Below are 16,115 nucleotides of genomic sequence, written 5' to 3' on the forward strand. Positions count from 1 at the left end.
CAGCATCAACAGAAAGCTAAAAATGTTCTTTAACTATGCTAGAAAATTTGCACTAGCAGCAGATCACCTCTATTGTAGATGTAACCAGTTATGATTTGGTAGTATACTAATCCACATTGGTGGCTACATGAAGTTGATTTTATAACTTGCATATCTTTTGTGTCACAAATTTAGTTTTATTAGGTGTTTGATCCAGACAGTAGGAGAAATAACTTTGATATAATTTTGAGATCTTTAATATATTTTGATAACTTCATGCAATACATATTTTAATACTAAGAAGAGAATGTTGCATATATTTGTGACAGTTCTGAGCAGATATTTTTATAGTATATCAACCCAAGATTGGCATTAACTCTTTATTTTCCACCGAGATAAGCAGTGACATGAGATTAATTTACACCAGGTGAATAAAAGAACTAGTGTTAGAGCCAAAGTGTAATTATTAATAATCCCAGATTCTCATACATTTAATTGGAGCACAGCTTTTTCTTGTTCAGTCTTTATTGCTGGGGAAAATTATTTAGGGAATGATTCTATTTGGGTAACATATCAGATAGATTATAAAAATTTAAACTCTTCTTCAGGAATTATGATGTATTTCTCTGTTCAGCCAGCAGCATAGGAACTGTGGAGTTTTTAATTGACAATATGGGACAGAATCACAGTACTAAAGAGAGATTTGAGGGATGTCGCCCTTCACTAGTATTTCCTATTAGTTCAGTTTTAAATGTGTAGCATTTATTTGAAGAGTTACTAACTAAATACAAGTGTAGAGGCCAGACTGTGACCTTACTCTCCTACTGCGTTCATGACATTCAGAGGAATCAGGACAGGTTTGTATTGCTATATTTCCAGTTTTGAATTTGTATCAGATAAGATATTTATAATTTAATTTCTGTAACAAAACAAACATTTTCTAAAATAAAACCTGCTTTATGCTAAAAATTTTTTTTTTTTTAAATTAAGTTAAAATTATTTATTGTGAGAACTCTTTATTATGGGAAGACTAAGAACTAGGATAAGAGAGAATGTACCTGTACCAGTAGTTGAAAAAGTAAAGTATATTTTATAATTAGAAACAGAGAAGCCCGGAGAAGGTAAAATATTGGTTATTTAGAAACAATCACATAATCATACTTTGAAGTCTGTGAACACTTAAGATTTTCAAATAGAAAGGGTTTGTGGAGTTCTATTTTCTCATTAATGCACAGGGAATTTATGTGTATTCTGACAGCATTAACAGCAGATACCCAAATAAATTTCCTATTGTATTGAGGGGATCTCATGGAGTATAAACTACCAATGGCATTTTTATTCAGTTGGAAATGCAAAAATGTCTCTTTACAAACCTGAACATTTAAAGGGAGAATATTGCATTAGGTGTTTATGGTGCATAGCCAATAACACAATTTAAGGTACAGTTTTCTCATGATCCAAAGAAGTGATGATATGTAGCAATTTTTACTGTTATTATTCTAAGTGTAAGTACATATAATATTAAATATGCAAGAAATCAACACTAGTCATTTATAAACTTATCTAGATGTAAATTAGTACATTATGTACTTATTAAATTTTAAGGACAAGTACATAAATTCTCTGAGTAAATGAAATGAAGCAATTTTATTGTCTCCTTAAGGCTGATACAAGCCATTGGAAACAGAGAAATCTTGTTCTTAGTCACACTTTGTGAAAATAAATGTATAAAATATCATCTCCTAAATATGTACGAGTATCATAATACAGCGCTTGATAGGATGAACATAAAGATGTCAGAGAACAGTTAAGTCTAACTGAAAAAAGTAACCTTATTACAAGAAAGTATTAGTGGCAAAAATAGTATCTGGGTGGTCTTTGGGTTTTTAGAGACAGGAGTTTCTAATGTTCCATTTAAAGCTTGAGCAAAAAGAGACTCGGGAAGTGTGGCAAGTGCCTATACCTAATCTAAACTCTTCTCTACTTCCCTGACAAACCTCTCGGTCCATGGTGTCTTAGATGTTGTATCCTTTACCTTGCTGAGGACCCTCTCATTTCCCAATCTGTAGCATTTCTTCCATCCCCAGCACTGTAACTTTGAAGTAAGATTTTATAGCAGTGTTTTTTTCCCAGGGCCTCTGTGGCAGGATCCTTTCCCTTGTTTCATGCTGTTGTTCTTTCACTGTTATTCTCATGCCCTTGCACATGCAAACCCTAATACTGTTTTTACGGCAGATTCTCATGGGAGGCAATTACCACCCCTGTGAGAATTATCCCTTCTCTCCCTGCCTTTTCTTACTCATTATTTTGAGGTGTTTTTTTTTTTTTTTCTTTAGAATAGAGGGGGTCAAAAACTTAGTGCAGAATACAGAAAATAAAAAGATATTTGTATATCTGTTTAGTATTACCTATGCACAAAAGCTGAGTAACCAGTAAGCATGCAGTACTTATGTCATGCACATTAAGGATGCTCCAGTCCCACTACAAACATCATAAGTGGCAACTACCAACAGGGATTTTGAGAGGATACTGATGAAAAGTGTATAGGGCTGGGGCGGGCGGAAATCATCGCCTTGTTCATCATCACCACTCTCTGCTCTGGAGAGAGTAGCCTAAGGAAGATATTTTCCAGGGAGTTCATCACTGCTCTTCCCTGCTCACCACTGGCCAGAGTTTTCCCTTTCCTCCCCCTCCCTACCCTCTGCTCTCACCTCAACATTGAAGTCTTTGAATTCTGAATGTATGTCATGAGCTATGGGTCTTGCTATGTGCCTATCTCAACAACTTTGTTGAACAAAGCAAGAAGCCTGCTTTCTCAGAGCCCATACCAGTGTTCAGCCTACATCAGTCAACGCTGCTGCAACTAACTTGTGCTAAAATACTTTACATCCAGCCACGGATTTACATATTATTCAGTTCTGTGCTTGGCAACTTTTCATCCTGTCTCATAGAAAGCTGATCATAAAGAAGTTATGATGTTACTGTATAAGCATTAGCACAGTTAATCTGTTAAATGTTTGGTTGGAGTTGAGTTACTAGTTCAGCTAAAATTAATGTATTTTTTCCTGGCTTAATTAAAAGCACACAATGCAGGACCACTAGTTACCCTACAATGAAATTCCTCTCAGTTTGATCTCTCTGATTTGGGGACAATTTATCCTAATTTCAGATTTCTATATGCCTTCAAAATACATTGAGAGCTAAATACAGAACAGGGTCGTGATCAGGCTTGGCTAGTCTAGCATTTTCAAAAAGGTTTTTCGGAAGGCTGGAATGGTCAGATGTAGCTTGATAACTCTGCTTTTTTTCTGAGATGAATAAAGCTCGCTCTTAAAAAATCTGATGCAATCTGATCTTTTGATGTCCCTTAACTCCAAAGAAAATAAAATCTTTCCAGAGGGAGGTCCAAAGAAACTCCAGAAATAATTTGGAAAAGCTTTGAAAATGATAACCAGCTGGTTGTGAAGCAGCGGGCTGCTACTACAGAAAGTGCTGCAAAGCTAATAATAGCCTGGAAATAATGGCTAGCTATCTTATGCTTTCAGAATATCTGGCTGAGTATATTCCCTTTATCTGATACCTAAGTATTTCAGCTCAGAGACCACCTGTGTAAATCAACCTTTTCAAGAATGTGAGGCATAGAGGCATACCATGTAATGTGTGCTCTTCACACTAAATAATCCTAACTGCCATATCTTTAGTTGACTGACTTTTGACACACAATATATAAAACCATATTATTCTTGTTTAAAAAAGAACGCTGTATATACACACAGAAAATTTATTTTCTCTAAAATATGGAAAGCTATATAGCTTATAAAATGACAGTTTGACTGTGAGTGTGCTTATAAAATTATATGCTTTACTTTGAATGTCTACTCTGGTGGTACATGGCCTCAGACAGGACACAGACATATGGGAAGACTTATTTAAGACCTCAAAGCTTTACATCGATGCTGAATAATTCAATCTTTGATGCGTTACCCATGTGAAATAGGTTACTGCTAAATGTTATTCCATAGACTGGCTCTTCCAGCCTCAGAGAGACTTGAGGGTATGTGTGCACTATGTAACATTAACACTGGAGACAGAGATCTGTCCTGTGTTAGGTCAGAAGCCTGTATGATACAGAAATTATTAGGTCTTAGCTATCCAATAAGGAATATTGACAAATATTCCAGAAAGGTAGAACAGCTTCCATTTTTAATTAGTCCTAATTACCACATGGGTACTTTGATAAATTTAAGCCATGAGGAGATAGAGTTTCCTGATGTGACTGCTCAACACTAAGAAAATTTGAGCAGACTAACACAGATTATAAAATGCTTTGAAATAAACAACTGAATGATAATAGATAGGAAACTGAAGAAACAAAAGAGGAGAAAAAATGAGAAGGAGAAACTGAATAATAAGTGAGTAAGGAACAGAAGAGACTGACAGAAAACAAAAAAAAAAGTGAACACAAGCAAAAAGAGAGGAGCATTTGAGCTAGAGAACACAGGAAGAGCAGCAAGAAGTGATTTCTCAGACTTAGACTCCGCCAGACTGAAAAACAGTTCTGCCATAATTTCAAACCAAGGTACCCAGAATTTGATATCTAAACCTAAATGTCATCACTAAAATCAGTGGTCTGATTTCAAAAGCAATATGGGCCTTACTGGTCCAAGTTGATGCAGCACTGCAGATGCTCACTTATGTAGTCTCAGAGGCTGTAAATTGGGATAGGATAGTCACACTGGTTTTTGCAGTGCTTGACTTCACTGCTTTATTCATTCAATTGGAAACAACATGTCCTCTGTTGCAGTATAGTAGCAATCATAATAAACTTTCTGTAATCTTTCCCGCAGATTTTATAAGTAATTAAAATCCTGATTTTAGAAATATTAATGGTTTAACATATTTATTTGTTCATAGTTTACTGGTTTCCCCTGTAACTGAGCTTACATTTTTTGTTTTCTGTTAATCAGATAAAAAAGGTGGCAAATCCTTTGCTATCCTTTCCAAACAGCTTCTAGGTTTGCCTTGCATCAGGCAACATTGTGTCACAACTAACATACTTTCACTCTTTAAAAAAGTGACAAGCTTTGAGGTCTTCAACCTATTATTTGAAGTTTCTAATGCTTTAAATCTGAACAGTGAAAATCATCTTTCTTGTGTATAAAAACCAGAGATTTGCTGGACCTCCATGAGAACAGAAAGGTGTTTCAGATGTGTTGTGGTCAGACTCCGCAGGAGCTCAGCACAATATCCACTGTCCGCAAATCATGTGGCATCTTACCTTCTGCACATGATATAGAATCAGCTATTCATCATCTTGGTGTTAGATTCATACATGATGTGTGTGTGTGTGTGTGTGTGTATGTACACAGCTCTATAACTAATAGTTCTGGGTGATTTTGGCAAACAGATCTTTATTTTTCAAAGGAAATAAAAGTATATAATGCAATTTCGCCACTCAAGTGGTCAAATTGTCCAGTGGTCAAGCTGACTGCTTCAAACATGAACACAAAGATTGCTTAGTTAGCTTTAAAAGGCCTCCAACTTCCAAATGCTTTTATCCTTTCTTTTGAAAGGCAAAATAGACCTCATTTTACAATATGATATCTGTAAATTTAAGGTAAAATTTTTAGAGATATTAAATACTTGTGACATCCATCACTACTGATTTAGAATATTTTAAAATAACTAGTATAAAGATCACTAATCTTGCTTTCCAGGATAGTAAAAGAAGGTGCTTTTATATATGCATACAGGGGAATTAAAACACAGAGGGAAATATATTTTGTCTCTGTACAAATGCTCCAGCAGGAGGAAGGCAAGATTGTTTTAAGAAATTTTTGTTAATTTCTTCACTCAGAATTATGAGACAAAATATTTGTTGAGGTTTCACCAAACTGAACCTAGGTTTGCCATGTGTATTCTTTATATTTACAAAAATGTCAGAAGAAATATAAGACAGATATAAGTGGCAGGAAGCCAGACAGGAATGAAGCTGCAAAGAGTTCTAGGAAGAACTAGAAGCACTAGGGTTAAGCAGCTTCAGTGATAGCACTATTTGCCTTGTTTCACTGGGATCCTTAATCAATTTCCTTTGATCCTTCATTGTTATTGTATTCACACATGCGTGTGCAACAGTGAAGTAGTGCAAAGTTATCACAGAGCCTGTTTCCTCCCAGTCTGATCTTTAATTGTGAGTAATGAAGAATATAAAATAACTTGCATGTAAAAGTAGGAAACATCTTTATATATTTCAATTCCCATGGGAAGCAAAATCAAAGTTGTATGTATGTGCTTTACAGCATATCTTCAATGTCTTCTTTTTCTTTGAGAAGCAGCTTCTCTGTAGCAAAAAATTTTACTAGCTTGGAATGTACACTGGCAACAAAAGCTTGAAAGAAACACTTCTGGACTTCAGTAAAGCTTTTGATATGCTATCACCTGGGAAATCATGTAGATAGAATGAAATGAAGACCAGGAGGAGAAATATAATGTGACTGAAGAACTGCTTGGAGAGCAGATGATGAGGTATATGGAGAGAAATTTGCTGAACTGGAGGAGTTTCTTAAAGATCTGTGTTGGATCAGCCCAAAGAAGTAATAAAATAGTATGGTGATGAAATTGCCTGGAAATAAAAGCAAGTTGGAAACATTATTAGGATATCACACATGAAAAACTTAATTATTTTGTTTAGTGAAATTACAGAAAAAAAGTAAGTTTAGTAACACTCAATGCGCATTCAAGGTTTAATCACAAGATACTCAACTGTACAACAAACAGTTCTACAAAATGGAGGTTCTCATCATCTGATGATGAGTGGATTATCTGAATGTATATTTATGCATCCCAGATGACTGGGAGCCATGAGTATGCCAAGAGCATGAACAAACCCACTCTGGCTTTATTGTGTGCCAGATGATCTGTTTTACGTAGGTGTATGGAAGCCGAACTATCAGTATTCAAAACACTGTTCTTACCTGAAATACTGTGTATGATTCTGAAAACTGAATTCAAACTAGAGTAGAGAGGAGCTGTGCCGCTGTCTAACAGTGGTTGCAGAAATACTAGTAGCTAACATGGAGTGGTAGCTCCATAAAGAGCTGGTGCCCACAGAGCACAGCAGAGTTGTGCAGCCTCACCAGCTCAGTCCCGGAATCTGTACAGTGCCCTAACACAGCAGTGTGCCCATCCTAATCAGCCCAGGCTCTCTGCAGGCGTATTAACTTTCAGAAATTCAAAAGAACTGTTGAAGGTAAGGGTCAGTGTTGGTACACAAACAAATAAATATTAAGACAGAGATAAATAATTTTAGGCTGGAAATGAGAATACTGTTTCTAGCCATGAGAAATAACATCTGAACTTCTGAGGAACAATCTCAGTGCTGGAAGCTGAGAGATTGAACACTGTATGCTGTTTAAAGATGAATTTGATATATTTAAGGAAAAGACTACTTTTAATATTTAGCAGCAGTGTAGGGGATTTGAATCAGAGGCTTCAGGTCCTTTCTCAGTAATCTTGTACTGAAGCTTATTTATTTCCTAGGTACTGACATTATGCTTCCACTTTTTTTTTACTTAACCTGACAGGTTATAATTTTTGATTAAACTAGTACCAAATTCTCTCTGTCTCTATGCACACCATGGCATCCACACAAGGGGACTACTGTCACAGGTTGCCTAAGTAGGTATGGCATAAAACTTCTGCATTCTTGCACATCTTCCTGGTATTTTCTTTCAATGTAACAATAAAGCAAAGCCTGGTTGATTTTACTGCATTCCTCTGGGCAACAAGGAAATGCTCTTTTTCTGCCGATTAAAAAAATTTACTCTTAATGTACATTTTTACACGTAAAACTAAGATCATGCTGCATAGAAGGCCTCACACTCCAGTGTTTCTAGCTAAGTATTAATTCTTATGTAGTATTTGACAGTACTCGATAATTAAATCCAGTCATAGGATATTCTTCTGACCAGGTAAAACAAACATAAATGGAACACTCTAGCTTACTTTTTAAATTGTAGTGGAAAGTCAAGATGTTGTTAAGCAGCATGTTAACTAGCTGGATGTGATTCAAAAATTAGCTTCGGATAGACTCTTGTGATGAGGTTGAGTGTTCTGGTATGGAGGTGACCCAAGGATTTCCCGCATTTTGATTTGCTCTAGAAGGAGTTCTCTTACCCCAAAACCCATCCCATTCCCTGAACTGTATGGAACAGTTTTTGCAATTCTAGAGTCTGTACAGCAGGATCAGCAAACAAAATTGTCCTTTCAGACACCATCTCTGCTCTGCTACTCCTCAGAGACATTCAGCTCAGGTCAATGTTTTACCTAAAGAGGGTTAAATAAAAAAAACTATTTTATGTTGTATTAATATTAATGAGTGGCTTGGTGTTTCATTAAGCAATGACTCCTTGGTCAACACATCTTTGTTTCAGTTGCTTTCCGTTGTAGTTTTGGTTAACATTGCTTATCTGCTGTTGCAGTGCTCTCTCACCTTTCAGGATTTAATCTGTTGTGCGTATTAAACATCCCTCGATACAGTTTTGTGTGTCATAAAGGCCCTTGAAACTGAATTTGATGTACTTGAGAATAACCTCGATTCTTTCAATCCTCTTGTGTGCAATTTGAGGAAACAATGATATCTGTTAAAAATTTAGAGGAGAAAAGCAGTGGATTTACAATCCCTGGGAGAAGGTTGTAAACTCTTACTGGGGTGCTTATAAAAGGACATTATCACATTTGAAAAGCAGAGGCAGTGGAAAACAACCTTCAGAGCTGTAACCTTCAGGGCTGCTTTTTCTCCTTGAAGAAACCAGTTTTCTGTGACCCGTATTTTTCTTAATGCAAGAAATTGTTTTTTCTTTCTTGTGTCACTTTTTAAAATTATAATTTCAGATATGGTGGTGGTGCAGTACAGCACACACTAATAGATTTGCAAATAGTAATCCTAACCCTGCACTGATTGGCATCTGGTGATAATATGGTTTTAGGCTAGGATAGTTAAATGTCTGTGAGCCTCAGCAAGGTGTGGCATGGCTGAAAGACAACATAATTGCATTGCATAGCCTGCTGTAAGAGAAATTATTAGTCAATCTCAAGCTAGTTTTTGCTGGTCCTGCTTCCACATTACAAAAAGTGAAATCATCATACTTCCCATTTTTTTTGGTGACATCAGAAGAAAAACTAAACATGAATGAGACTTGAAGGCTGAGCCATCCAGTGATATGGCTTATTCAAGCTGTGAGTGCTGGTAACGAGGCCAGAAATCAAGTAGGAGAGAGGGGTAGTTGTAGTATATCTCTGCTCTGGCAAGCAATAATATACTATCTATACTTATATAGAGGGAACAGCTAATAATCTTAATATTCATACAAAATAGATTCACCTGAAGGAAAGAAACACCAGAGCCATCTGTGTACCTACCTGTTTCTGAATATTAATGGCCATTATTCTCCCTTTTACCTGGACATCTTTAGCACCTACTTTTAAGCGTTCATCTCATCACTGTTATGAAGTATTTTATGCTTTGTTCACAAAAGATATCAGAAAGATATCTGACTGATTATCTCTGAAGATAATGCTGAGGATATTCAGGTGTAATTGCAATTTCTCTCTGTTCCAATATTAATGAAGAGAGGAAAATAGTTGTAGCTTCAAAACTGTTAGCAACTTGTATAGCTTCCTGTGGTTCCAGCTTAGAAATCAAAAAGCATTACGTTAAAAAGTGAAAAAAAAGTAATCCCTTAACTGTGTTATAAAATGATTGCAAATAACCTGAAATGTGTGTAGAATTAACTGAACGGTAAAGAATACAAACATTTGCCAGTAAAAAATTAAGCTGCATTTTGTTTACCACTATATAGACAAATAATAAAGGGTATCTGCTCCAATAGCTCACTATCTGCATGATATGGCATCATTAAATTATTTGACTAAATCAGTTAACATAATAACATAAAGGATTCTCGTTAATACCTGTCTATCATATTTAGGTAGAATCCCGAGATTTGAAAATTTTATGCATGAGCCAGAAAAGGGTGGTACTAATTAAAATATCTCTTCAGTTCTAATGAAATTCCAGCTGTGTGGAAGGCTTATATCACTTTGTATCTCTGGCTTGAGAGAGCTGAAATTTTTTTATGTTCAAAAAATAATAGCCATTAGATATCTTTCTTCTCTATGGTTTTCCTCTAGTGTTTCAGCTCTTTATAATCTTCAATTCTGTAAAAGTTAATATTGTCTATTAGTTTAATTTGTGCCAGATAAATGTTGATTCTTTTATAAAGCAAAGCCATTCAAATGTAACTGAAGGTATTATATCTTGGAAATACTTGAAGTTAACAACCCATTCGTTAGCTGATATGAAATGTACTTTATAGACATTCACCACTGTCTGTGTTAGTTAATTCTTATTACAAACATAGTGTACTTATAATCAAAGAAAAAATAAATATTTGAACATCAGTAAATGTCTTCTGATTAATATTGTGATAAACCTTTTGATAGAGAGGATTTATTGGGCTAGAATTACAAATTAGCAATTATTTTTCAAGGGAATTGACACCTTTTTTGCTTTGAATTTTTGCATGGAGATTTTTATTTATTTGTTGTATATGTCCACCAACTTTTTGTTGCTTTGTAATTCTGTATGATCCCTGATCTGGTCTGTGCATTTCCTTTTACTCACAAATTAAGATCTTGTCCTATATTTTTGAAAATGAGACAGTTGTGAAATGTCCCACAGAAATGTAATTAAGCTACTTTATCTAATTCTTTTTCTTTCAGTTTGAAAACTGGCAATTGTAGAGGGACTTTAATAAATATGAATACGTCTTGACAGAAGTCATTCACATATTGACACTTCTGAATGATCAACCTTCCAAAAATGGATTATCTGCTATTGGTAGATGCTATTGTTTGCGTGTGTGCAGGAGTGTTTCTGGCAAAAGTATGACTTGATCTCACCAGTCTAAATTTTTTAGATGTTTACAGGTACTATACTGACAAATAGAAATGCATTTAGTGCAGAAAGATGCATCCTGATATTTGGTAGATGCAAACTTATGCAGCTACTGTTTCATTGTCAAATGTGTAGCACTGTCTGAAGAATAACATAGAGGTAACTCAGGTCAGACTCCTACTTTCTACCAAGTAAAAATATCTATCTGCAGGAAAAGCTTTCCATAAACATCAGATTTGATTTTGGCAATGAACTGAGAAGTTCTAAATTGCAAATATTATGCCTCTGCAGTAAGAGGTTTTGAGGTACAGTGTTCATGTTCGGATACAAGAAATAACCCATTTCTAAGAAGCCATGGGCAATATTTAGGGCAGCTCAAAGGGTGTGGAAAGATAATAGAATTTCTCTACTGGCACTGTAGCAGTATAGCTTAGGTCACTAGTTGCTGCTCTAAGGCCAGGACTGGTCTTGCCTTTTGCTGTATGCACACAAAGCAGGCTCAGGAGAAAATGTATCCTTTACTTTCTTCACCTGTGGCATCTTCTGTAGCAAGAAGCCTGTAATATTTTCCATAATGTAATTTTTATCAGCACAGAGCTTTTCAAACTATAAGAATCTGCAGACTGAGACCTTTAGCTTTTATGTTTATGAAAGCTACTTGAAATAAAAATAGCTTTTGTGATCCTCACGTTTTTATCTAGTAGAAGCTGTGTCTTACTTTTAAGGAAGATGCTGCTGATTTTCAGGTCAGTTTTACCAAAGCTATGAGATACACATTAATTTTCTTCTCTGGATTAGCACGAGTAATTCCATATGTACTGCATTTATGCAATAGCTGTGTAAGGCACAGTCTTCCAGAGAATACTGATCAGTGCACACCAGAAACACCATACATAGTGAACTGGAGTAATAATGCTGAAGATAAGTTCCAATAGGTGTCATACCTATTAAGTTCTGTTTGACTATGAAAGAATTATCATGTAGAAAAGCTGAAAACTGAATTAACAGGCGGTATGTATTTGTCTTTTTAGACAGAAACATCAGAATTTTTGCCTGCTATTTTGGTTTTGTTGTATGATTTAGAGAGGCACTTTATTAAGGAAAAATATATTATCATGCATTTGAGTATCTCTCTTGAGAGAAATAGCTGAAGCTTTGACATATGTATGTGTACTTGAAACAAGATGATACAAAAGAAGCATCTCTATTGGCATACCTACAACACTTAGAATTGCCACAAAAAACTCCAGCTTTCAGTAAACAGAATCATCTATTCCAAGCATGTTTCATACATAAAGAAGAATCAGTTTGGTTGTAAAGATGTCTGAATCTCAACACAAATGTACTGTAAAAATAGTTACCCCAGGTAACCAGTCAATAACAGCCTGAGCCATTTTATATATTTATAAATATATTTCTTATTTTCTGTATATAAAAGAAATTGCTTTTTCTGGCAGATCATCTCAATTAGTTCACACTCTCTAGCTATGTTTGAGATGGACTCAGAGCAGAACATGGACCTGGACACCTGGCCTGCAGTAATGGTCAGTTTCTGAATCATGTATATGGTATTCAGCTTAGATATAAAGTGAAGTGAGTGAAAGTCCTGGATCTGAGCTCATTGTAATTTTGTGATATTGAAATTAAAAATGTTCATATTGTGCCTTTAACTGATGATTTCTGATTTTTTATTTCTGCAGTGTTATTTTAATAAAAGATCTGAATCTTTCACAAAAGTGGTATGTACCCCTTATACGAAAACACTACATGAGTGACTTTCTGTAATAAGACAGATCTGGAAATACGTATCACGATGCATTCCCTTAAACTGCAGTATTTCCCACATTTAAATGAGATGTGACTTAACAGATATATTTCAACAATTGAAACAAACACTAATAGATATTTCATAATGGAAAAAGATCAAAATGTCCTCGTGTTTAATTCAGATCTTTTTTGTCTCAAAAGCTGAACTAACTGTAACCTATGCTACGTTTGTTTGCATTCCATATATATGTGATAAACATTCGTATCATAATTTTCTCAGGAGAAACATGGTTTGACTGGAATAATGGCTCTTTATTAACATTTTGGTGAAAGGATATGATTTTCCTCAGACACTCTTTTTATATTGTGGTTTTACACCTGTCTGAAGGTACAATCAGGGAGGGCGATTAGCAGCTGTGACCAGTACAAACACACTGGGTCCTAGATACCACAACGTCCCTATGCTGATAGGCCTTTCTCATCTCACCTCATTGATGAGGTGACCCTCCTTGCATCTGAGTGCAGCTGCTATTGTCAGGGACTTTTCTATCAAAAACTGTCTATGTTGTAAAGCACAGCTTCTATGTTTTCTACTTTAAATAAGCGTATTCTTCTCTATCTGTATAGATCAGTAAAGGAATAGAAGTGAACTAGAATTGGAATATTCCTTCTCCCTGGAAAAAAATAAGTTTCTATTCACAGTCTCCAAAATTGTGTTCTTGTTTTCATAACATTGAGAATATATAGGATATTTCTTCCTTACCATTGGATTTCTTCATATACTTCATATATCTCTTACTATAACTTATGGCATACCTTGACTCCTGCAGGGTATTCTGATTCACATTGAACTTCAGTCCTCTCAGCTGTCCAGAGTCATTGCCTTTTCTACCTCTCTGTCTTTAGTCTCTTCCAGCGTGAAGTGTCAACTGTTCTGACTTTTGGTTGGTTATTCTAAATGCTTTTTCTTCTTTTATTCAGTTATTTTAATCACTGCTGTATTATGTCCCTCCAGGAAACACCTGATGCTTTGGGCACAGTGCTTTGCATGTGAATTAGACTATTCTCTTCTGTATGAATTTTTGTAATGTGTTTATTACCTCAGGATCTGAGGACCTCCCAGTAGTACATTAAGTAACCAAATCTGTCACAGGTTATTTGCTTCCTTATCCTCTCCTTAGACTTGCAGTGGAATATTTTCCTTTGGTATGGTTTTCTGTTATTTTTTAAATGTGAGACCTATTTATTTGTCCTACAGAGAGAGAGATGAAAGAATTGTGTTTTGCACTTGTAGCAGAAGTGTTGAGTTCTTAGTTCCCAGGGATATTCAGCCCAAAGTCAATTCCCAAATAAATAGGAGTTGCCTAGCTTTCACAAAGGCAGAGCTGTGACTTTTTAGTAAAAATCTAATAATTACTACTACTGCTGATCTAGAAATACATCTTTGGGCTACTCAGAGAGTGCTTTAAACCATGAAATTCACAGTGTTTTACTGATGAACCTTAAGGAAAATAAAAATTCTAACTTGCTATCTATCAATATGTCCAAAAATGTTTCCTGCAATGTCAAATCTAATTTCTGTTATACATAGTGTAGACAATAGTATTGCTCAGAAAGAGGGATAATTTTTGTTTCTTAATATATATTTCCCTTTTCTTGACTTCTCTAATAAATTTAATAGTGGTTATCTTTTGTAAATGAAATTATATGTGCAGGTTACAAATCATTTTCTTTTGTATTATCTTCAGATATACTGTATTAGATTCATCACTGTCATATATTTATGTGCAGTAGTACTGTCAAATGTGACATACTTGAAATCTGAAATACCTATAATGAAAACACAATTTTTTTTTTTTTCATTACTGTGATGCATAATTTGTTTTACAGATTTTTGAGGTAAAATATTATAGGGAAACTAATCCATTCATAACGCTCAGAGAACTGAGTCAGAACTGGGTTTACATTTTCTATCTGATGAGGACCATCGATGGTATCATCTCGCTCCATCCCCTGAATAGCGAACACCGAGGATCTTCCTACTCAGAAAGGCTTATTACTGTTAGATTGGCTTCTAAACCAAGCTAATACAGGTCACAAAGTGTAGTAAATTGGCATCTACTCTAACTGATGAAAAAAATAATTGCAGTGTGAGGCAGAAGTCCTAAACTAATTTTTCTTTAGCAGAAAATAGGTATTATCAAATACAGAGAAAGCTATGTTAAAGTAACCTTGAATTTTTGCCCTGAAGCCAAAAACAGCTGGAATTTTCAGTCATGGTAATGGCTACATCTGAGCAGTTGCATAATGAAACTCCAACATTTAAAGAAGTTTCTTGCATATCCCCCACCCAATTCAAAGGTGTTATTTTTCCAGGAAGGAAGCCTGTATATCTAGGGCTTTCTTTCGTACCCTTCAGAATGGTGTCCTTGAGACCTTTTTAATGCTTTGATGTGGGCCAGACTGGTAAGGCTGTAAATCTGAAATTGGCACATAATGTTTAACTTTAGAAGCTCAAAATAAGGTCATTGTAATTTCAGAAGAGCTAACATTGAGATCTCAGCATTAATTATAAGTAGTCAGCAAATTGAAAAAAAAAAAAAAATCAGCTCATTTTGAATATTTTTTTCAAAATTCTCATGGATAGTCAAGAAAATATGTCAATTGCTAATTGGACAGAAAATGACAAGTTATAGTGGGAAATATGAGGAGATAGTGAATTCATTCATACTGCTTTACGTCATGAAGATGAGAGGTTGTTGGTGGGAAAGTAAACGTGAATAAGGGTCGGAGGGGTTAAACAAATATATCACCAACATGTAGAAGACCTAATAAAAACTGAGGAGCAAAATTCCTTGGTTTCTTTTATCTCTGATGTTCAGTGACCCAATATGAATTGTAAATGGGTAGACGACTGCTATGCAGCAATATCTTATTGCGTATTCTCCACCAATTCTCGCAATAATGCCTTTTAAAATGCCTGCAGATTGTTTTATCGCAAACTTCAGTATAATTTCCTTTCTAGAAGACATACCATTTTGCTCTAGCAGAAGGAATACTTTCAAAAACTGAGGTAAATATCTGATGCAGCTTAAGGATACACCCTGAAGCAGAACATAATATTTGCATAAGAAATGACTGACTTATCACATAAATTTTCCTGTGTAATTTGCTAGCTTGCCCCAAGGGGCATGTAAACCTGAAAGAGAGAGAAGTCAAATGTAAAAGAGGTATTTCTGTTTCGAAAGAGCAGTCTTATCTGAGGGGTTAGTATGTTGTATCCTGATAGGAAGGGGTTTGTCTCTCTGGCATACATGGAAAATTCTGTAGGCAACTTGTACAGCTTAGTTGATGTATTGAAGATGTATTCCCTGTATGTTATGCTGCAAAAGTGTGGTGTCTTTATATGTCC

The sequence above is a fragment of the Tyto alba genome, unplaced genomic scaffold, assembly GCF_018691265.1.
Source record: "Tyto alba isolate M040663 unplaced genomic scaffold, T.alba_DEE_v4.0 Super-Scaffold_1000006, whole genome shotgun sequence".
NCBI lineage: Eukaryota > Metazoa > Chordata > Aves > Strigiformes > Tytonidae > Tyto > Tyto alba.